The sequence below is a fragment of the Neomonachus schauinslandi genome, chromosome 1 (genome assembly GCF_002201575.2).
Source record: "Neomonachus schauinslandi chromosome 1, ASM220157v2, whole genome shotgun sequence".
NCBI lineage: Eukaryota > Metazoa > Chordata > Mammalia > Carnivora > Phocidae > Neomonachus > Neomonachus schauinslandi.
Window position 1 is genome coordinate 135,991,905 of NC_058403.1, and position 24,254 is coordinate 136,016,158.

At 38.6% G+C, this 24,254-nt stretch overlaps 1 protein-coding gene and 1 non-coding gene across 3 annotated transcripts in view; one reads left to right on the top strand and one right to left on the bottom strand.

Annotated features, from left to right (window-relative positions):
- Positions 1–24,254, top strand: part of LOC110570674 (ubiquitin-conjugating enzyme E2 E2) — a 378,044-nt gene that overhangs the window by 258,643 nt on the left and 95,147 nt on the right. The gene's annotated exons all lie outside the window — the stretch shown is intronic.
- On the bottom strand, positions 7,705–7,808 carry LOC123326968. The gene has a single exon (XR_006541444.1). It is a non-coding gene; the product is annotated as a U6 spliceosomal RNA (small nuclear RNA).

Below are 24,254 nucleotides of genomic sequence, written 5' to 3' on the forward strand. Positions count from 1 at the left end.
CATCTGTAGCACCAAATTTTAAAATACTTTGACAACCATATTTCAATATATTTCTTTTGTAATACTATGCATTTTATTTTATTTAAAGATTTTATTTATTTGAGAGAGGGAGAGCGCAGCTGGGGAGAGAGGCAGAGGGAGAAGTGGACTTCCCACTGAGCAGGGAGCCCAATGCGGAACTCGATCCCAGGACCCCGGGATCATGACCTGAGTTGAAGGCAGATAGCTTAACCAACTGAGCCACCCAGGCACCCGAATGCTATGTATTTTATATAATACATTTAAAAACATTATTCTGAGAAGAGGTCCATATGCTTCACCCAACTGCCAAATGAGTCATGGAACAAAAAGAGATGAAGAACTTCTGATTTAAATGGAAAGAGATAGGGTCTCTAAATTAGTAAGAACAGAGTGCCTTTTCCCTACTCTGTCAGCATACATTGAAAATGGTTTGAGCAAGAAATTAACTTTTGTTGCATTTAAATGAAAATGATTTAAAAAAAAAGGAAATTTAAAAACTTATAATGGAGGTAAGATCTTACTTGATTTCATTCAAATACTTTTATAGAAAGAACTTTATAGTTTTCTGAATATTTCAGTAGCTTTCTGTTATTCAAAATCAATTTACGTGGTCTTCCCTGATTATCTCCAGGAGTCAAAAGAAACACCAACCCGTCTTCAATTTTTGTGGTTGGGCAGACTAGGCCAGACTGAATATTTATGTTACATGCCTGAGCCACACAGTGATTCTGGTTTTTACTTTACAATGTAAGTCTGGTTCAAAGTGCTCTTTCGACTGTGTGGATATCAGAATGTCCATTCTGTACATTTTAGCACATTTTTTTATAGTCTTCTATCACACACAAAAAAATCCCTTGTGAGATTATGATCTAATTGTAGTTATGAACTTTATTACTGAAGGGCACTTTAGAGGGTATCTAACCTACCATCCTCATCTTTATAAGAGTAAACTGAGGACCAGAAAAGTTTCGATTTGTACATGGTCAGATTTACCGATGGTCACACAACCAAGGTGGCAGTCTTGGGTCAAACTGTGCTGTTTGCACACATGTGATGCTAACTAACATTGTGCTAAAACTCAGTCTTCCATCACCCTTCCTTCTCTCCTACTGCCTTCCTGTCACAGTAGAAGTTTCGATGCTTCTGTCTGTGATTTCATCCTCCCTCTTGCCTGCGTACTTTGTATTCCATCCCCTCTTGCCTCCTCTTCAAGCCACATTCCTTTCTGCCCCTTCCCATCCAGACTTCCAGAAAGAGAAACACATTGTCTCTTTTTTAATCTTGTTTATTGTGCATTCCTTCCTTAATCCACAACCCACAATGCCAGACATTTCACTTAAATTGCTCTTCTCAAAGTCAGGAACATCAGTTTTCACTGAAACTGATGGACCATTCTCAATGTTATTTTCTCTGCCATTCTGCAGTATGTTACACTGTTGACTTCTTTTTTTCCCCTTCAAATGCTTTCCTCTCAGGCTCTGTAATACCATGCTCTCCTGACTTTCCTCATTTGGTTCCTCATCTTAGGCCATACTTTTAAATGTCCATGAGTGTTTCTCATAAGAACATCCTCCTAATGTCTCCCTGTTTTCACTGCTGGTTTTCTCATAACCTGATGTACTCCTGGGGCTCTGAAGACTCACTGTGTACTGTTTTCTCACAAATCTAGTCTGCAACAGCTCTTTCACCTACTAAATTTCGTATTTGGCTGGGCATCGGCACCTGGGCGTACTATAGGCCCTTCAAATTCAGCATGTTCCTTTTGTGTCTTGGCTCCAGAATTCAGACTTCTTTCCAGGGCACTGTCATTACCACCATCATCTTCTACCTTGAGTACTGTATAGCCTCCTAACTGGTCTTACGTCTCCAATCTCAGCCCCTTCCTCACTGCTGTCAGAGTGGTCTTTCTAAAATGAAAATATGTTCATATTCACTTCTCTTTCTAAAAGTTATTTGTGATTCCATTGCCCTCAGGGTAAGTCCAGTGTAGCAGTGCATCAGAGGTGCTTTCGTGATCTGGCCCTGCTTACCTTTCCTGCCTCACCCTTTACCATATAGCACCATACAGTGCCTAGTTTTCTGCAAGAAACTTCCTCTTGTCTGTTGCCTCCTGCACTTTGCCTATGCTCTTCCCCTCCCTGCCTTTCTCTCCCTGCCTTTCCTTCCACTCTCCCCTACTCTTGGATAACTTCTTTGAATCTCTCAGATCTCATCTCTCAAAAGCTCGTTGAGGAACCTTTTCTCTCTGCTTCCATAAGCACTCTGTACTTATTCCTATTACACAGCATTTATCATAGTACATTGTAATTGTTCCTTAACGTGTCTGTCTTCTCCCCTTATTTGGTAAGACTCGAGAAGAGCAGCTGTGTCTTACCACCATGCCCCCAGGATCTAGCATTGCATTTTCTTTTAATGGATGAATTAACATACCCTTGGTTATAATGAAGACATTTTGTTTTCTTCACTGCAGTGGAACTAAAGGTAGGCTACAACTAGCCTTTGGGATCCACACCATATTTGGGATCCATACCTTATTGGTGAGACTTCAGCCCTCTGAAAAACTAAATAATTATATAAGCTCTGTTGGATCTTTGAAATAAATAAAGTAGTCCTTTTCCAGTCTAGTGAGTTGTAATAAGGAAACACTGATTTTCCAGTGTTAAATGTTTGAAAAGAACCTTACCTTCAGTAATTCTGTGAGAATTCCTAGGAAAATTTTCCAAGTTCTCTTTTTTCCCTTTAGAGCCTGGGAAAAGATTTTCTTTCTTTCTTAAGGCTATGTGTGTAATTCTTTTCTTTATCTCATGCATCTGGTTACAGTGACTTTGAATTAATTATAATGAATAAATGAGAAACAAAAGAATCAAATGACCTTTATTATACAAATACATCTGTACTTAAATGTTACCTAAGAACAGGTGGCTAAACCTCAGAAGACCCACAAATTTATCTGGTGAGCAAATTGTGAATATAAAACATTATCTTACTATTTTTTGTTTTCTAGAGGTAATGCCTAAAATTCCATTTAACATAGTTGTTAATTATCCAGCCACTGAGACAAATAGCTTTTAAATCTACCTTTGTTACTTATATGCAGAGGAACATAGCATTTTAATGTTCATGAATGCTGTCAACGAGTTTAAAGAAGGTTAGTAATACACTTAAAAACCTCTCTAATACAACCCAGTGTATGTATTCTATAGGTGTTCTCTTTCACCTTCTTGGTTACCACCCGGGACCTGGGTTCTCTTGCTCAGTGTCTTTTTCTCTGTTTGGCCCCTTTCTGGTCCACACCAGCCTCTGGTATCTTCTTCCCATAAGTTTCCTTCTTAGGAGTAAGCCTGTGATAGTTATCTTTGTTTCCTTGCCTTTACATTATCATCATGGGAGGTATATTTTTATCTGGTCATCATTGCTTTGCTCAGAGAACTGATGTTTTTCAAGCTCTCTTGATATCTCTGTTAGAGTATCAGAAAGGCCAATCAATTAGGTTTTTCTGTTCTTGGTATGCTTCTTAGTTTCACTGTTCTTACTTCCTGAAAGTAAGCATTCTCAGAGCTTCTGTCTCTGAAACCATTTTTCTAAGTGAAGTCTTTTAGCAACATTGTTAGGAAGAGTAATAACCCATTCTCTTTTCAGTTCTCCCTTAATATATTTTTCTTGGTCTCTATTTGTAACTTCATTATAGTTAAATTGAATAAAATGAATTTCTTAAAATTCTAATCAATAAATCAAAACTTAAATCAGTTAGGGTTTATGTTGGAGCAAGAACCTGCCAAGATATGAGTTTGGGCTTTCTAAAGAGTTTATTTTTAAAGCGTGATTAACCATGAAAGGGAAACAGATCTCAATTGTTTTGTGCTGGATTTTTTCAGTTAGACATGCAACTCTCTTTGAAATCCATGTGAGCCAAGTTTACAAACATAGTAGCAGGTCTTTAATATTTTCCTGGCATTGAGACTATTCTAGTAAAAGGAAGAACACATTTATATATGTTTATTCTAAGAGAAATATGCTTATATGTGATATCGTAACTACCAAAACATAGACCCTTCTCCTCAACTTCTGCTTACCTTAATTGCTGTACAAGGCCACTAAGTTGGCAAGCTGAGCATTAGAGGTGAACCTGTGAATACTTTTTTTTTTTTAAAGATTTTATTTATTTATTTGAGAGAGTGAGAGAGAGAGCACAAGAGCGGGGAGCGGGAGAGGGAGAGGCAGACTCCTTGCTGAGCAGGGAGCCCGGTGCGGGACTCAATCCCAGGACTCCAGGATCATGACCTGAGCCGAAGGCAGTCACTTAACCAAGTGAGCCACCCAGGCGCCCAGAGGTGAACCTGTGAATACTTTTAATGTGTCTACAACAAATTGAGTCTTTTTGAACAAGCATGAGTTGATTTGTCATTTGCCATCTAAATAAGAGTCTAAATTTAAACTTAGAGGATTACTTTCTCTGTGTGACTTTTTGGGCTTTCAAAATGAACTGCCAACCCAAGCAGAAGCATGGAATACCCAAGGATTCCCATTCACTATATGAGTTATCTATTTTATAGTATTTGAAGTTCACATGCTTCTTCCTTCCCTTTCCATATTGTTTTCTGCATTCCCTAAATAACCCAGCAAACAGATTTTCTTTGTAAAGTCGATTTTTGTTCCTTTTCCAACATTATTTTTTTCGATATTGGTTTGTTTTTCTGTCTGCTACGTGGTGGGATTATTACCTGTCTTCTGAGGTTCTTGTTTGTTGCTGTTGTTTTTGAAATTTAAGAAATAGTGTTGGTGTTTTGACAGTTCAAATATTTTCTTAATACTGATAGTGCTTCCGGGGGGGCGCCTGAGTGGCTCAGATGGTTAAGCATCTGCCTTCGGCTCAGGTCATGATCCCGGCGTCCTGGGATCGAGTCCCGCATCGGGCTCCCCGCTCCTTGGGAGCCTGCTTCTCCTCTGCCGCTCTCTGTCTCTCATGAATAAAAAAAAAAAAAAAAAAAAAAACTGATAGTGCTTCTATGGGCAAAGACATTGAATATATTTATTATGCTTGATACTGTAAGATTTATGAAACTGGCAGTAGAAAACCACTAAAAGATACTGACCCACAATTTAAATTTAATGAATCTAAAATCATTTGATTTTTCATTCTACTATGTTCAATGTTTAATAAACTTTTGTTATAATACATCTATGTATACTATAAAAGCTGCTACCTACATCATACATAAAGTTATAGGAATAATCAAATTGGAATGTTCTGACATTAACTGATAAGTTCCCGAGTTTATTATTTCCAACTGTGTTGATTTAACTCTGGAAGTTTGTGTGTTAAATTCCTTATTATTTCTTTTACTAAAAACATTTTCTGTCTAGTGCAGCTGAAGAGGTGTAATCTTTAACAGAATTGTAATTTAAGAAATTACATTGTGAATATATAGCATGCTCTGGTCCTAACCAGTGTAATTGTGTTTGCAGTGAATAAATTGTTAACCTAAAATAGAAAGAACTCTTACATAGATTAGGATAGTTTTTCTTGATATTTTGCAAATCCTGAGCCAGCTATGAACATACAACTAAATATGATTACAGTTCACAGAGAAAACAGTCTATCATGTGCTAATATATTTTTAGGAGCTTTTACATGATTGTTTTTGGAGTGGGAAAATACAACTTATAGAAGTAGATAAATTTCATAAAGTAATACCTAAATGTTCCATATATGTGTTTTAGGTTTTGTTTTTAAAAATAATTTGGAGGGCACCTGGGTGGCTCAGTTGGTTAAGTGACTGCCTTCGGCTCAGGTCATGATCCTGGAGTCCCGGGATCGAGTCCCACATCAGGCTCCCTGCTCAGCAGGGAGTCTGCTTCTCCCTCTGACCCTCCTCCCTCTCATGCTCTCTGTCTCTCATTCTCTCTCTCACAAATAAATAAAATCTTTAAAAAAAATAAAAATAATTTGGAATCACTGCCTTTACCAAACCTATTTTATTGCTCCCCATTAGTTCTCACCATCATACTGGGTGTTTATTTGCTTAGTGTTATCTTCTCATAAATTCCATGAACATAAGAGTTTGGTTTTGTTTGATGCTAAATCTGCATTACCTATGTGACCGACACATAGAAGGAACTTAGAATATATTTGTTGAATACATGAATAAATAAACAAGTAAATTGATTTCATTTACATCATTTTTTTCTTTTTATTTAACATATTTTAAGCATTTCTTTATGTTATTAAAGAGTAAAACACCTTTTTTAAGAAGAAATCATGGTACGCTAAAGCAATTAAATGTAAATCAAATCTGATGGAGATGTTTTAGTTACTGGGGGAGGGCAGAGGGAGAGAGAATCTTAAGCAGACTCCCTGCTGAGCACAGAGCCAGAAGCGGGCTCCGTCCCAGGACCCTGAGATCATGACCTGAGCCAAAACCAAGAGTTGGCCGCTTAACCGACTGAGCCACCCAGGCGCCCCTGCTCTGCTTTTTACATATTAAAGAATATATTTTATCTAAACAAAATTAGATTTTATATTCATCAGGGCTTGAACTGGAATAGGACAAGAAAATTCAATTCTGCTAGCTTTTAAAAATATAATAGTAAATTGTAAGTCTATCCTGTCACATTTTAGTGGTCTCAGACCTAGTTTTTACTCCTACTCTCTTACCTTTCTTTTATCTCCTACTGCCTTGTTTCTCTCTTTTTTCTTTTCTTCCTTCTTCTCATGTATATATTTATATATGCCCAGGAGTAAGTGAGAGGATAAATGGTCAGATGTGCAGGTATCCTGGAGTAACTAACTGTTGCTCAGTCAATCCCACTTCTTTCTCAGGTCTCTCAGACATTCTCCTTATCAGTTTCCATTCTTCTCAAAACAGACATTTGATAGGCAGGTATAACAAGGAAAGTTTGGGACTACAATATTAAAAAGTAGCTTTACTATCTGTCGGTAGTTATATTGGAGCTATGGTGCTGTCAGCGATGCATTCTCCCCTGCTTACTTACAGGAGGTTACAGGAATGGATACCTGCACAGTTTTGATAAGTCACCATTGAGCAAATCTTAACTATTTCTAGGGGGTTGTTTCATTTCTCTTGAATTCACTGACATATTTGCTTCAAACAAAATCTTGAATGACACAGCCTGTCTATAGTCTTTGGATAAAGGGGAGATGGGTTTGAGAAGGTACTTTGGATTCCTAAAATGTCATGATCTCATTCACTGGAAAGTAGCCATTGGCATCCCAGCTAACTTTTCTTTTACTGTATATCCACTTTCCCTGAGCTTAGTAACATGAATAAATAACTAATATACCATGGAGGGGTTGAGGGTCTGGGGAGCAAAGGATCAAGCAAACTGAATTTGTACACTTAGAGCACATCTAGTTGAAATATCCCCATGCTCACCTCTCCCTATGCCTCTCCTCCCCAGAAAGCAAGTAATTTTAATGGTGGTATTTTACTGATATTTTTGGTGAGTGATTAATAGAACTGGAATGTAGCTAATGGAAAGCGTTTGGCAGTATTTTGGGGAAACTTCCATGTACAGAGATGAGTAGTCATATATTTAACATTTAAAACTTAAACATATTGTGCAAGATGAACATTTGTATGGATAGAAGGTTTTTTAAAGGAAACTCGAGAAAGACATTGCTTTTGTCGTTTTGCGTGTCAGTTTTTAGATTAACTTTTTTTTTTAAATATGGAACACCTCATGAATTTGTGTGGCATCGTTCTGCAGAGGCCATGCTAATCGCTGTATAGTTCCAATTTTAGTATATGTGATGCCAGAGTGAGCACAAATTAACTTTTATTTTGGAATAATTTTAGATTTACAGCAAAGTTGCAAAGATAGTACCAAATATTTCCATAACACCTCACTTTCTCTGCTTAAATTTTTGTTTTATTACAAGCGTAGGTCAAAGATACTGTGGGTTTGATTCCAGACCACTGTAGTAAAGCAAATATCGTAATAGAGTGAGTCAAATTAATTTTTTAATTTCCTAGTGCATATACAAGTAATGTTTACACTATGCTATAGCCTGTTAAGTGTGCAATAACATGTCTAAAAAAACAATGTACATACTTTAATTAAAAGATATTTTATTGCTTAAAAAATGCTAACCATCATCTGAACTTTTAGGGAGTTGATCTTTTTGCTGGTGGAGGGTATTGGCTTGTTGTTGATGGCTACTGACTAATGGGTAGCAGTTATTGAAGGTTGGGGTGGCTGAGGCAGTTTCTTAAAGTAAGACGACAGGGGGGCGGAGCAAGATGGCGGAGGAGTAGGAGACCTGGATTTCGTCTGGTCTCAGGAATTCAGCTGGATAGGGATCAAACCATTCTGAACACCTACAAACTCAACAGGAGATCGAAGAAAAGAAGAGCAACAACTCTCTCATCAGAAAAGCGACCACTTTCTGGAAGGTAGGACGTGCGGAGAAGTGAATCCGAGGCGATATTCGGGAGGATAGACGGCGGGGGAGGGGCCTCCGGCGGCCGCTTCTGGCAAGTGATAGAACCACAGAGCACAAAATCGGAACTTTTAAGTCTGCTCCGCTGAGGGACGTCACTCTGGTGGCTAAGCAGGGGGTGGAACCCTCCGGGACAGTGTGGTCTCAGGACCCACGGGTCACAGAAAGACCGGGGGTGCCTGAGTGTGGCAGAGCTCCCAGGTAACGGAGCAGGGAAGCCGGCTGCAGAGGCGGAGCCCAGGCGCGGGCTCTCAGCTCGGGGTTGCCATAAACCGTGATCCGCGGCACAGTCGGGCCACTGCTCCTCCAGCAGGGACCCAACAAGCGGCAGATCCGGGGAGACTCACCTTCCTCCCCTGGGAGGAGCCGCGCGGGAGTGCGCCGCAGGGATCTGCTGGGTTTGGAGACTCCACCCGGGGTCGGGTGCCAGAGATAGAAACGCGCGGTCACAGGCCGGGTGAGCACGGAGTGCGGCTGGAGACCGGGGAGACGGGAGTGACTGACGGCTTTTCCCTGGGGGCTCACTGAGAAGCGGGGCCCTGAGTTCTCGGCTCCTCCGCGGCGGAGATTGGGAGGCCGCCATTTTCACTCTCCGCCTGCAAAGCTGTACGGAAAGCTCGCAGGGAACAAAAGCCCCTGAGCAGATTACTTAGCTGGGAGGGGGCACGGGCGGGGCAATTCTGCCTCCAGCAGAGACATTTGGAAACCATGGCAACAGGCCCCTCCCCAGAAGATCAGCGAGAACAGCCAGCCAAGACCAAGTTTACCCATCAATGAGAACGGCAGAACTCCAGCTCTAGGGGACTACTGCACATAGAATTCATGGCTTTTTTACCATGATTCTGTAGTCTTTCAAAGTTAATTTTTTTTTAACTGTCTTTTTTTCTTTTTTTTCTTTTTGAATTTTTCTTTTTCCCTTTTTCAACCAACATCTTATCAATCCCTTTTTTAAAAAAAAAAAAAAACATTTTTATTTTTCATTTTTAGAGTCATATTCTATCCCTTCATAGTAGTTACCCGTATTTTTGGCTTATATATATAAGTTGTTCTCTCTTTAAAATTTTGAGATAGTTTTTTCTAACAGATCAAAATATACCCTAAATCTCTAATATATGGTGTTTTCTATTCCCCTGCCTGATCACATCCTCTCCCTTTTTTTTTTCTTTTTTTAAATCCTCTTCTTTCTTTTTTCAAACAACTTCTTATCAATTCCTTTTATAAAATTTTTTATAATTTCCATCTTTACAGTCATATTCCATCCCTTCATCATATCAACCCTTATTTTTGTACATATATAAGTTTTTCTTTCTTTAAAATTTTGGGAGGCACTTTCTTCTAAAAGACCAAAATACACCCCAAATCTAGTGTGTGGCACTGATCTATATACCAGCCTGATCATATTTGATCACATTCTGGTTTTTTTGTTGTTGTTGTTTTGTTTTGTTTGTTTTTGTTTTTATCTTTATCTTTTTCTTTTTTTTCTTTTTCTTTCTTCTCTCTTTCCCTTTCTTTTCCCACTGCTTCAGGTTTTTTCTGATTTGTTTAGAGTATATTTTCTGGGGACGTTGTTACTCCGCTAGCATTTTGTTCTCTCATTAATCTATTCTCCTCTGCACAAAATGACAAGACGGAAAAAATCACCTCAACAAAAAGAACAAGAGATAGTACCGACTGCCAGGGACCTACTCAATACGGACATTAGTACAATGTCAGATCTAGAGTTCAGAATCATCACTTTAAAGATACTAGCTGGGCTTGAAAAAAATATGGAAGTTATTAGAGAAACCCTTTCTGGAGAAGTAAAAGAACTAAAATCCAACCAAGTAGAAATCAAAAAGGCTATTAATGAGGTGCAATCAAAAATGGGGGCGCTAACTGCTAGAATAAATGAGGCAGAAGAGAGAATCAGTAATATAGAAGATGAAATGATGGAAAATAAAGAAGCTGAGAAAAAGAGAGATAAACAACTACTGGATCACGAGGGCAGAATTCGAGAGATAAGTGATACCATAAGATGAAACAACATTAGAATAATTGGGATCCCAGAAGAAGAAGAAAGAGAGAGAGGGGCAGAAGGTATAATGGAGCAAATTATAGCAGAGAACTTCCCTAATTTGGGGAAGGAAACAGGCATGAAAATCCAGGAAGCACAGAGAACCCCTCTCAAAATCAATAAAAATAGGTCAACACCCCGACATCTAATAGTAAAACTTACGAGTCTCATAGACAAAGAAAGAATCCTGAAAGCAGCACGGGAGAAGAGATATGTAACTTACAAGGGGAGAAACATTAGATTGGCAACAGACCTATCCACAGAGACCTGGCAGGCCAGAAAGGACTGGCAGGATATATTCAGAGCACTAAATGAGAAAAATATGCAGCCAAGAATACTATATCCAGCTAGGCTGTCATTGAAAATTGAAGGAGAGATAAAAAGCTTCCAGGACAAACAAAAACTAAAGGAATTTGCAAACACAAAACCAGCCCTACAGGAAATCTTGAAAGGGGTCCTCTAAGCAAAGAGAGACCCTAAAAGCAACATAGACCAGAAAGGAACACAGACAATATACGGTAACAGTCACTTTACAGGCACTACAATGCCACTAAATTCCTATCTTTCAATAGTTACCCTGAATGTAAATGGGCTAAATGCCCTAATCAAAAGACACAGGCTATCAGACTGGATTAAAAAACAAGACCCATCGATATGCTGTCTGCAAGAGACTCATTTTCGACCCAAAGACAGCCCCAGATTGAAAGTGAGGGGGTGGAAAACCATTTACCATGCTAATGGACACCAAAAGAAAGCTGGGGTGGCAATCCTTATATCAGACAAATTAGATTTTAAACCAAAGACTGTAATAAGAGATGAGGAAGGACACTATATCATACTTAAAAGATCTATCCAACAAGAAGATCTAACAATTGTAAATATCTATGCCCCTAACATGGGAGCAGCCAATTATATAAGGCAATTAATAACAAAAGCAAAGAAACACATCGACAACAATACAATAATAGTGGGGGACTTTAACACCCCCCTCACTGAAATGGACAGATCGTCTAAGCAAAAGATCAACAAGGAAATAAAGACTTTAAATGACACACTGGACCAAATGGACTTCACAGACATATTCAGAACATTCCACCCCAAAGCAACGGAATACACATTCTTCTCTAGTGCCCATGGAACATTCTCCAGAATAGATCACATCCTAGGTCATAAATCAGGTCTCAACCGGTACCAAAAGATTGGAATCATTCCCTGCCTATTTTCAGACCACAATGCTTTGAAACTAGAGCTCAATCACAAGACAAAAGTCAGAAAGAACTCAAATACATGGAGGCTAAAGAGCATCCTACTGAAGAACGAATGGGTCAACCAGGAAATTAAAGAAGAATTAAAAAAATACATGGAAACCAATGAAAATGAAAACACAACTATTCAAAATCTTTGGGATGCAGCAAAGGCAGTCCTAAGAGGAAAGTATATAGCAATACAAGCCTTTCTCAAGAAGCAAGAAAGGTCTCAAGTATACAACCTAACCCTACACCTAAAGGAGCTGGAGAAAGAACAGCAAATAAAGCCTAAACCCAGCAGGAGAAGAGAAATAATAAAGATCAGAGCAGAAATCAATGAAATAGAAACTAAAAGAACAGTAGAACAGATCAACGAAACTAGGAGCTGGTTCTTCGAAAGAATTAACAAGATTGATAAACCCCTGGCCAGACTTATCAAAAAGAGAAGAGAAATGACCCAATATACAAAATCATGAATGAAAGAGGAGAGATCACAACCAACACCAAAGAAATACAAACAATTATAAGAACATATTATGAGCAACTCTATGCCAGCAAATTAAATAACCTGGAAGAAATGGATGCATTCCTAGAGATGTACCAACTACCAAAACTGAACCAGGATGAAATAGAAAACCTGAACAGACCTATAATCACTAAGGAAATTGAAGCAGTCATCAAAAATCTCCCAAAAAACAAAAGCCCAGGGCCAGATGGCTTCCCAGGGGATTTCTACCAAACATTTCAAGAAGAATTAATACCTATTCTTCTGAAACTGTTCCAAAAAATAGAAATGGAAGGAAAACTTCCAAACTCATTTTATGAGGCCACCATTACCTTGATCCCCAAACCAGACAAAGACCCCATCAAAAAGGAGAATTACAGACCAATATCCCTGATGAACATGGATGCAAAAATTCTCACCAAAATACTAGCCAATAGGATCCAACAGTACATTAAAAGGATTATTCACCATGACGAAGTGGGATTTATCCCTGGGCTGCAAGGTTGGTTCAACACCCGCGAATCAATCAATGTGATACAATACATTAACAAAAGAAAGAACAAGAATCATATGATCCTCTCAATAGATGCAGAAAAAGCATTTGACAAAGTACAGCATCCTTTCTTGATCAAAACTCTTCAGAGTATAGGCATAGAGGGTACATACCTCAATATCATAAAAGCCATCTATGAAAAACCTACAGCGAATATCATTCTCAATGGGGAAAAACTGAGAGCTTTCCCCCTAAGGTCCGGAACGCGGCAGGGATGTCCACTATCACCACTGCTATTCAACATAGTATTGGAAGTCCTAGCCACAGCAATCAGACAACAAAAAGAAATCAAAGGCATCCAAATTGGCAAGGAAGAAGTCAAACTCTCACTCTTTGCAGATGATATGATACTTTATGTGGAAAACCCAAAAGACTCCACCCCAAAACTGCTAGAACTCATACAGGAATTCAGTAAAGTGGCAGGATATAAAATCAATGCACAGAAGTCAGTGGCATTCCTATACACCAACAAGAAGACAGAAGAAAGAGAAATCAAGGAGTCGATCCCATTTACAATTGCACCCAAAACCATAAGATACCTAGGAATAAATCTAACCAAAGAGGCAAAGGATCTGTACTCAGAAAACTATAAAATACTCATGAAAGAAATCGAGGAAGACACAAAGAAATGGAAAAACGTTCCATGCTCATGGATTGGAAGAACAAATATTGTGAAGATGTCAATGCTACCTAGAGCAATCTACACATTCAATGCAATCCCCATCAAAATACCATCCCCTTTTTTCAAAGAAATGGAACAAATAATCCTAAAATTTGTATGGAACCAGAAAAGACCCCGCATAGCCAGAGGAATGTTGAAAAAGAAAAGCAAAGCCGGCGGCATCACAATTCCGGACTTCCAGCTCTATTACAAAGCTGTCATCATTAAGACAGCATGGTACTGGCACAAAAACAGACACATAGATCAATGGAACAGAATAGAGAGCCCAGAAATGGACCCTCAACTCTATGGTCAACTCATCTTTGACAAAGCAGGAAAGAATGTCCAATGGAACAAAGACAGTCTCTTCAACAAATGGTGTTGGGAAAATCAGACAGCCACATGCAGAAGAATGAAACTGGACCATTTCCTTACACCACACACAAAAATAGACTCCAAATGGTTGAAAGACCTCAATGTGAGACAGGAGTCCATCAAAATCCTAAAGGAGAACACAGGCAGCAACCTCTTCGACCTCAGCCGCAGCAACTTCTTCCTAGAAACATCGCCAAAGGCAAGGAAGGCAAGGGCAAAAATGAACTATTGGGACTTCATCAAGTTAAAAAGCTTTTGCAAAGCAAAGGAAACAGTCAACAAAACCAAAAGACAACCAACAGAATGGGAGAAGATATTTGCAAATGACATATCAGATAAAGGGCTAGTATCCAAAATCTGTAAAGAACTCATCAAACTCCACACCCAAAGAACAAAGAATCCAATCAAGAAATGGGCAGAAGACATGAACAGACATTTTTCCAAAGAAGACATCCAAATGGCCAACAGACACATGAAAAAGTGCTCAATATCGCTCGGCATCAGGGAAATCCAAATCAAAACCTCAATGAGATATCACCTCACACCAGTCAGAATGGCTAAAATGAACAAGTCAGGAAACGACAGATGCTGGTGGGGATGCGGAGAAAGGGGAACCCTCCTACACTGTTGGTGGGAATGCAAGCTGGTGCAGCCACTCTGGAAAACTGTATGGAGGTTCCTCAAAAAGTTGAAAATAGAGCTACCATATGATCCAGCAATTGCACTACTGGGTATTTACCCCAAAGATACAAAAGTAGGGATCCGAAGGGGTACGTGCACCCCGATGTTTATAGCAGCAATGTCCACAATAGCCAAACTGTGGAAAGAGCCAAGATGTCCATCAACAGATGAATGGATAAAGAAGATGTGGTATATATATACAATGGAATTATGCAGCCATCAAAAGGAATGAGATCTTGCCATTTGCAACGACGTGGATGGAACTGGAGGGTATTATGTTGAGTGAAGTAAGTCAAACAGAGAAAGACATGTATCATATGACCTCACTGATATGAGGAATTCTTAATTGTAGGAAACAAACTGAGGGTTGCTGGAGTGGGGGGTGGGGTGGGAAGGTTGGGGTGACTGGGTGATAGACACTGGGGAGGGTATGTGCTCTGGTAAGCGCTGTGAATTGTGCAAGACTGTTGAATCTCACATCTGTACCTGTGAAACAAATAATGCAATATATGTTAAGAAAAAAAAAGAAGAAGAAGAAGGTAGCGGGAGGGGAAGAATGAAGCGGGGGAAATCGGAGGGGTAGACGAACCATGAGAGACGATGGACTCTGAAAAACAAACAGGGTTCTAGAGGGGAGGGGGGTGGGAGGATGGGTTAGCCTGGTGGTGGGTATTGAGGAGGGCACATTCTGCATGGAGCACTGGGTGTTATGCACAAACAATGAATCATGGAACACTACATCTAAAACTAATGATGTAATGTATGGGGATTAATATAAGAATTAAAAAAAATAAAAATAAAAAAAAAATAAGACGACAGTGAAGTTTGCTGCATCTGTTGACTCTTCCTTTCACGAACAATTTCTCTGTAGCACACAATGCTGCCTGATAGCATTTTACTTACAGTAGAACTTCTTTCAAAATTGGAGTCAGTTCCCTCAAACCCTGCCACTGCTTTATCAACTCAGTTTATGTAGGATTCTAAATTCTTTGTTGTCATTTCAACAGTCTTCCCAGCATCTTCACCAGAGGTAAATTCATCTCAACAAACCACTTTCTTTGCTCATCCATAAGAAATAACTCCTTATCTGTTAAAAGTTTTAATATGAGAATGCAGCAATTCAGTCCCGTCTTCAGGCTCCACTTCTAATTCTAGTTCTCTTGCTGTTTCCACCATATCTGCCGTGACTTCCCCCATTGAAGTCTTGAATCCCTCAAAGTCATCCATGAGGGTTGTCTTGTTCATGTTGATATTTTGACCTCTTCCCATGAATCATGAATGTTCTTAATGACATTTAGAATCGTGAATTCTTTCTAGAAGGTTTTCAATTTACTTTGCCCAGATCCATCAAAGGAATCATTATCTATGGCAGCTGTAACCTTACAAAATGTATTTCTTAAGTAATAAGACTTGAAAGTCAAAATGACTCCTGATTCATGGGCTGCAGAATGGATGTTGTGTTAGCAGGTCTGAAAACAACATTAATCTTATTGGAAATCTCCATCAAGCTCTTAGGTGACCAGGTGCATTGTCAGTGAGCAATAATAATTTGAAAGGAATCATTTTTTTCTGAACAGTAGGTCTCAACAGTGGAACTTAAAATAGTCAGTAAAACATGTTGTAAATAGATGAGCTGTCATGTAGGCTTTGTTGTTCGATTTATACAGCACAGGCAGAGTAGGTTTAACATAAATGTGTAAAAGCCCTAGGACCTTTAGAATGGTCAGTGAGTGGGCGCTTGGGTGGCTCAGTCGTTAAGCATCTGCCTTCGGCTCAGGTCATGATTCCAGGGTCCTGGGATCGAGCCCCACATTGGGCTCCCTGCTCCGCGGGAAGCCTGCTTCTCCCTCTCCCACTCCCCCTGCTTGTGTTCCATCTCTCGCACTGTCTCTCTCTGTCAAATAAATAAATAAATAAAATCTTTAAAAAAAAAAAAAAAAAGAATGGTCAGTGAGTATTGGCTTCAACTTAAAGTCACCAACTGCGTTAGCCTGGAACAAGAGAGCCAGCCTATCTTTTAAATCTTTGAAGTCAAGCCATTGACTTTTTCTCTGAAGCTATGAAAGTTTTACATGACATCTTTTTCCAATATAAGGCTGTTTCATCTACATTGAAAATCTGTTGTTTAATGTAGCCATCTTTATCAATTATCTTATCTAGATCTGGATCACTTGCTGCAGCTTCTGCATGAGCACTTGCTGCTTCACCTTGCTCTTTTATGTTATAGAAACGGCTTCTTCAACCTCCTGAACCAACCTCTGCTAGCGTCCAACTTTTCTTCTGCAGCTTCCTCCCCTCTCTCAACTGAAGAGAGTTACAGCCTTGCTCTGGACTAGGCTTTGGCTTAATAGAAGGTTGTGGCTGGTTTGATCGTCAATCTGGACCACTAAAACTTTCTTCATATCAGCAATTGGGCTGTTTTACTTTGTCATCATTCATGTGTTCACTGGACCAGCACTTTTAATTTTCTTTAAGAACTTTCCCTTTGCACTCGCAACTTGGCTGCTTTCTGCAGGAGGCCTAGCTTTCAACCTGTCTCAGCTTTCGACACGCCTTCCTCACTAAATTTAATCATTTCTAGCTTTTAATTTAAAGTGAGAGATGTGCAACTCTTCCTTTTATGTGAATACATAGAGGCCATTGTAGGGTTATTAATTGGCCTAATTTTATTACTGTTGTGTCTCAGGGAATAGGGAGGCCCACAGAGAGGGAGAGAGAAAATGGCCAGTCAATAGACCAGTCAGAACACACAGTTTTGGGGCGCCTGGGTGGCTCAGTTGGTTAAGCAGCTGCCTTCGGCTCAGGTCATGATCCTGGGGTCCTGGGATCAAGTCCCACGTCCAGCTCCCTGCTCAGCGGAGAGCCTGCTTCTCCCTCTGCCTGCCACCCTGCCTACTTGTGCTCTCTCAGTATCTCTCTGTCAAATAAATAAAATCTTTAAAAAAAAAAAAAGAACACACGCAATTTTTATCGATTAAGTGTGTTGTCTCATATGGGTGTGGTCATGGTGCTCCCAAAACAACTAAAATAGTAATATCAAAGAGCACTGATCACTATAACAAATATAATAATAATGGGAAAGTTTGAAATATTGGGAAAATTACCAAAATGTGACTCAGACACGAAGTGAGCACATGCCGTTGGAAAAAATGGTGCTGACTAACTTGAGACCTTAAATTTGTAAAAAATGTAGTATCTGCAAAGTGCTATAAAGCAAAGCATAATAAAATGAGGTATGCCTGTATTTAAAAAAAAAAAAGAATGGAGCATAAAAAGGCACAACTACTAAACAATATGGTATCCTGGATGGAATCCTGGAACAGAAAAAGGACATTAGATAAAAACTAAGGAAATCTAAATAAACTAAGGACTTTAATAATAATAATATATCAATCTTGACTCATTACTTTTGACAAATGTACCATACTAATGTAAAATGTTAATAATAGAGGAAACTGGCTCTAAGGTATATGAGGACTATGTACTATTTACCTTTGCAATGTTACTATAAATTTAAAATTTATTTAAAATTAAAAGGTTTAAAATAAAATATAATCCCATCCCCCCCCCAAAAGTTAACCATATGTTTATTAAGTATCTACTCTGCCCTCAACCCTTCTTGGTCACTGTTAAAAGTGTCAATTCCTTGGTGAGCGCTATGAATTGTGTAAGACTGATGAATCACAGACTTGGACCCCTGAAACAAATAATACATTATATGTTAATTAAAAATTTTTTTTCCTTTTCATTTTTTTTTGTTTGTTTTAAAAAAAAAAAAAAGAAAAAACAAAGTCCTTCTTGGAGAAATTAAAAAAAAAAGTGTCAATTCTTTGTGAAATCACAATGAATCCAAAAAATGCTCCTTTTAGGTACTGGGTTCCAGATACCATTGTAGCTGACAAGGATGCAAAGGTGAGTAAGACATAGTACCTGCCCCCAAGGGACTCCAGTCTGCTGAAGGCTGAGAACAACATAGCCTAGGTTAGTGCTGTCACGGAGACAGAAGTCATGGCCTATGGGAAACCAGGGATAGGGATCATTTATTTTGCTGGGGCTGGAATGAAACCAAGTGTTAGAAAATGGCTAACTCTGAGAAAAATACAATAGACTGAATACCGAAGGAAACTGAAACAAATATCTGACAATTTGAGGGTGGTAGCAAGAATATAGGGACATTCAGAAGAAACCAGAGTAGTGAGAATTGTTTTCCAGTGGTGACTACAAATAGAACTGTAAAATTTTTAATCCCAGCAGGAAACAAGTTCAGTATAAGCCAACACTTTTCTTATATCAAAAATTGATGTGATACAGGAAAATATTAAGAATATAACCTACAAGAACAAAAAAATAGTATTCTTGTTCTCCCAAATGAGAAGCTGGTCTATACCAAAATAGCAAATCCAATTCTGTTCTCATTTGGTCACCCTTCTACCTGTTATGTACAAAAAGTCATCTTTAGTTAGATAGACCAAAAATTAGAGAAGATTCAGAGAACCAAAAGAAGCATAAATGAAACTAAAGCCATTTTAAAAGCCACAAAATTGCTTCTCCCTTCCTAATTCCCAGTAATTAAAAGGTCTATAGGAGAAGGGCACTGACAATAATGGTTTTTTGAACAGAGGTAAAGGAAAAGACCTTAAATTTAGCAAAATATAATTAAGTGCAAGAAAAATTTCCTAACTTGAAGAATTAAACATACATACTTTAAAGTAAGTAATGGGAGGAAACTGCCCTCCTTGATTTAGGGAGATGTCCTGCCCTTTGGTGAAGGTCTAGAAACAGATAATTGTTTATAGCTAAAGAGGGTACTCTTTGGTTCAAATATGATATTAGATATTAACAGTGTATTAGCAAGTATATAAAATAGTAATGACTGTTTAGTGATCTTAACACATAAATATGACAGCTACATTAGATTTGGGTTCCCAACGGAAAATTAAATCCATCAAAAGCAAAGAAGAATCCCAGCTGTCATAAGCACTTGACAGATTCAAAGAATATAGGGATTTCCTGTAATCTATTCTATTCTCAGTCTTTTGTTTCAGCTGTAACATGTCTATCCCTTCAAATGCTATTCCAGCCAGTCCACCTGTATCAGATGTATAATAGCTTTTTATAAGTAGTAGCAGTTTTTTCTGTATATAGACAATACAAGTGACCATCTTCAGGAGTAATTGTTTTTTTTAGAATCAGACTACTCTTACTTTTTTCATTTGAATTGATTACTGGGTGCTTTCAGAGCTTTGCTTTTCATATACTATATATATTGTAGTCACACTATGTCCTTAGCATTTGTCTCAGTTTATAAAGAATACAGTTAGCCTTTTTAATGCTTCAGTCACAATTAAATCTCCCCAAATGTTAGGAATTGGTCTTTCCAAGGCTGAAGAGGTGTTTTTAATTATTCATTCCTGGGTTTGTTTCTTACAGCAGCCTCAGCTGTGCTTTTTTATTCAAAGGTTAATGCAAGCTGAGAAGTGGGTAAATTAAATCTGCTTGGCAGCCAACAACCCTATGTATTAGCAGACACTGTAAGATGGGGATGGGCAGTATAAGTTATTTCCACCATTGTAGCACTGCAAAAAGCAAAAACCACTAAATCCCTCAAAGATAGCCTACACTGACCGGAATTATTACGGGATACTACAAATGGGTGGTTCTTAAATAGCAGATCTTCAGTAAAATCTGTGTTTTGCTTACAGAGAGAGAAGGCAATGGCTGAAATCAGAAAGGTAATAGCTTTTGTAGAAAATTGATGTAGATACCATGACTAATGAACTTTGTATAATATTAAATCACTAAGTTGAGTGCTGGGAGTCACTTCTATAAGTGTTCTACAGGGGCAGACTGCAAAATCTCTCAATGAAAGCAAGAGCATAATGTTCTTAGACAACTAGGCAATATGAAAGTGCTGTCATAGCTCCACCCCTCCAGTTACTGTGAGGAACGAAATGTTGCTAGAGCCTTTCATTTGCTTCCCTTTTATTTTATTTTTTTTAAGATTTCATTTGAGATATCTAGAGATACAGCGAGAGAGGGAACACAAGCAGGGGGAGTGGGAGAGGGAGAAGCAGGCTTCCAGCTGAGCAGGGAGCCCGATGCGGGGCTCGATCCCCGGACCCTGGGATCATGACCTGAGCCGAAGGCAGACGCTTAACGACTGAGCCACCCAGGTGCCTCTAGAGAATGAATTTTAAAGCCACTATTATACAGCATCTGAGAATTTGGACTTGGTGCAGTCTCAAGATGTTGTTATAGGATGGAACATGTAAAACTGAAGTTATTCTTTACTGAATTATTAACCAAGAAAGATGGGACTTAGCAGTCGCTTGTCACTTTCTTTCATGAGCTCAGTATTGAGTAGGGAGAAGCATGAGAGACAGAGACATTAGTATACAAGGTGTCATACAGCAGGTCCAGAGAAGGGAAGTCAGACCCCCTAAATTTATTTCCATGTCTTGGGTCCAGGAGTAAAGGATGAGGTGAGCTTCAGGACCCTGATTCAGCCCTACTAGGTTCTCACTTACCTGATAATATTAATAGCATAAATTTTATAACCCTTGCTATGGGCCAGGCACTATTTTAAGCTGTTTATATGTATTAATTCATTTAATGCTCACATCAACTCTATGAGGGAGCCATCCTTTCAAAAGCAAAGGAACAGTAGGAGACTAAATAACTTGCTTTCATTCACACGGTTAGTGGCAGAGCCAGGACAACCCCTGGCTATCTTGATCTGAAGCCCACTGTCTTTACTATTATACTAATAGACTAGTGTTTTACAAAAGATGGTTATTTATTATTTTTCAACAGACATTTACTGTGTATCTGTGTGTGCGGTTTGCTTTTGCCATTGACCTTTTAGTTGACCTGCTGGAAGAGAACGGTGATGGTGGGTCTTGGAGCCAGATAGCAATGTCGGGGATACAAAGAAAAATGCAGGTTGTAGGATACCACAGCCAGTATTTTGGGGAATAAATTAGACATAGGAAGAAATTATTGTTTACCATTTTCCTATACAAAAACAAAAAATGTTCTCAGCCAATGAAAAGTGTATTGAGTATATTGGAGGTATTTAATCTACTTGGAAAACAAATTGCCTTGATAATAACTCTATACAAATAAACAGATAAACCTTAACTATACTAGGAATAGTTAACTGTCGCTAAGATCTGCCCCCTGGTAACTTTCAAATGGAATTTTTACTTTGACACAGTATTATAAATGTTAGAAAACAATAAAGCTGCATTTGGAATGATACCAGGGAACTTTACATTCTGCCCTCTGTGAATAGTAACATTTTTGAGAACTAAAGAATTTTGGGAAGGATTTGGCTTCCTCAGAACTGTGTAGGGCAACAGTGGCTTACACTCTTGTCAAAAGCTTATTTAACCTGCAGATAAGATCAATAGACATGTTAAAGCTGTACAGCCTTCCTATCTAACATGTGCAGGGGGCGAAATTTTAAATAATAAAGAAATATTACCTGCTACATTGGCTAGCTCACATGCCGGTATTGTTCTTACAGTGCAGATAAGAGAGGCTAGCCCTGGAAATCCTGAGTACCTTGCGACCTTTCATCTCTTATGCAGAATAGAGAAAAGGCACAAGCATCAGGGTGGGAGGTGGACAACAAAAGCAGTGTTGCAAGAAGTGGTATGCTTGCTAAAGAAATGGAAAGAGTAGTATAAGATCAGTATTTCTAGTTTGAAAAGCTAAAAAAAAAAAAGAAGAAGAAGAATTGGGTAGCTAAAATAAAAATGGCTTTTCACCAAACCTAAATCTAGTCCTTGAAACGTGCCCAGGATAAAAAGATAAAAGAAAACCCAGGTGTTAGTGTCGATCTCTGGTCTCCTGTCTTACACCGGGCAGTTCATCATAATGGTAACTATATAGTTTTTCCAGTTGAGTCTTCCTTTCTAAGTTGATAGTGGTTGTAAAACAGTAAGAGCCTCTCCTTAGGATCAGAGGGCTCAGGTTTTCTTCTATGGGTGTGGTCTTGAGCAAAGCACTTCACTTTGTAGAAACTTACAGTTTTGAAATGAAGGCTTTGATAGAAATGATTTTCAGTGGGAGAGGAGCTTTTTCATTTTTTGGAATTATCATCCCCCACCAAATACATGCCAAGAATCACTTCTGAAGGAGGTAATTTTTTCTAAAAGAAGAGGAGATGTTGAAAAAGAAAAAAAAAAAGGCTGCAAACAACTTGATTAACTTATTTCTAGAATCCGGGGTACCTGGGTGGCTCAGTCATTAGGCGTCTGCCTTTGGCTCAGGTCATGATCCCAGGGTCCTGGGATTGAGACCCGCATCGGGCTCCCTGCTCGGCGGGAGGCCTGCTTCTCCCTCTCCCCCTCTCCCTGCTTGGGTTCCCTCTCTCGCTGTGTCTCTCTCCGTCAAATAAATAAAATCTTTAAAAAAAAAAAAAAAACTTATTTCTAGAATCCTTTCAGCTAACTAAAGGATTAAAAATCCTATAATTCAGTATTTTAAGTAATAATTCAGTAATTTAAGTATTTTAAGATTGATTTTATGCCTAGTTGTCTAACTCAGTGAAATTCCAGTCCAGTTCTAATGCTTCTGCTTCTTCTGTGTTACGAAGAAAAGTTGAACTAGGTGGTCTCCCAAGTCTTTATAATTGTAACCTTATTTCTAACAACCCACATATATAAAATAAGATTTGGTTCTTTTTGACTGTGACTGTCTTTGTCCTTATAAGTGAATGTGTCTTATAAAAATGCAGCTTGAGAGGAAAAGGAACCATAGGCAGTTTTTCCCTGTGGTCTTCCTTCCTGCTTCTCAATTTCTCTGTTTCTCCTTGCTCATTATTTCATACAGCTATGTCTTAAAATTTTAAGTCTGTTGCGCAGTTGCATACTCACTGCAATATATCACACATTGGGAAAATAAAATACACACAGCCACCCACCCACATACCATACACATAATATAGAAAGAAGCCTAAGGTGTCATCAAGTCACTGAGTCAGTCGTTGTTTCTCAGTAACTTACAGAGGGCTAGTTTTACTCACTAAGGACGCTATCTTATTAGCTACTGCCTTCCCTGGGAAAAGGAAGTATTGTGATTATTAAGCTAATTTTATTTTGTTTAAAAACCTGTTTTTCTCCAGTTTTTTCGTCTCTGCTAGGTTGTTGACCCTCTTAACATAGGATACAAATTATATAACAGTAGTGACTTTAAAGTACGATTTGGTAAAAGATATCTACAGTGAACTGAAATCTTGTTTTGTTTTGATTTTCACATCTCAAATCTGGAAAGTGTGATTGAGGACAGAGATCCTTCTCCTTAATTAAGCACTCATTGATAAAAAGTATAAAATAATTCTTTTTCTTGAAATATGTCAAGAATAAGGACCAGACTGCTAAGAACTGGAAAGAAAAATATATGAAGGAGAAAATATTAATCATTCAGTTCTGCTTAGAACTTAGTATACAAAATGGATCTTTTCTATCACCACTGTTGTATCCTAATCTCTTAAAATGTGGTGGACTTTGGTGTTACTGGTCTTCAAAAAAAAAAAAATTACTGCATACAAATATAGGAGACCTCAGGAGTTTATGAAATACCATTCTTCATTTGCCCTCTCAAGAGCTATAATCCTGGCCTATTTTCTCAATACCCTCTTAGCTATAGGGGATTTTTTTTTTTTCACTATCAGAATGAATTCTTTTTTTCC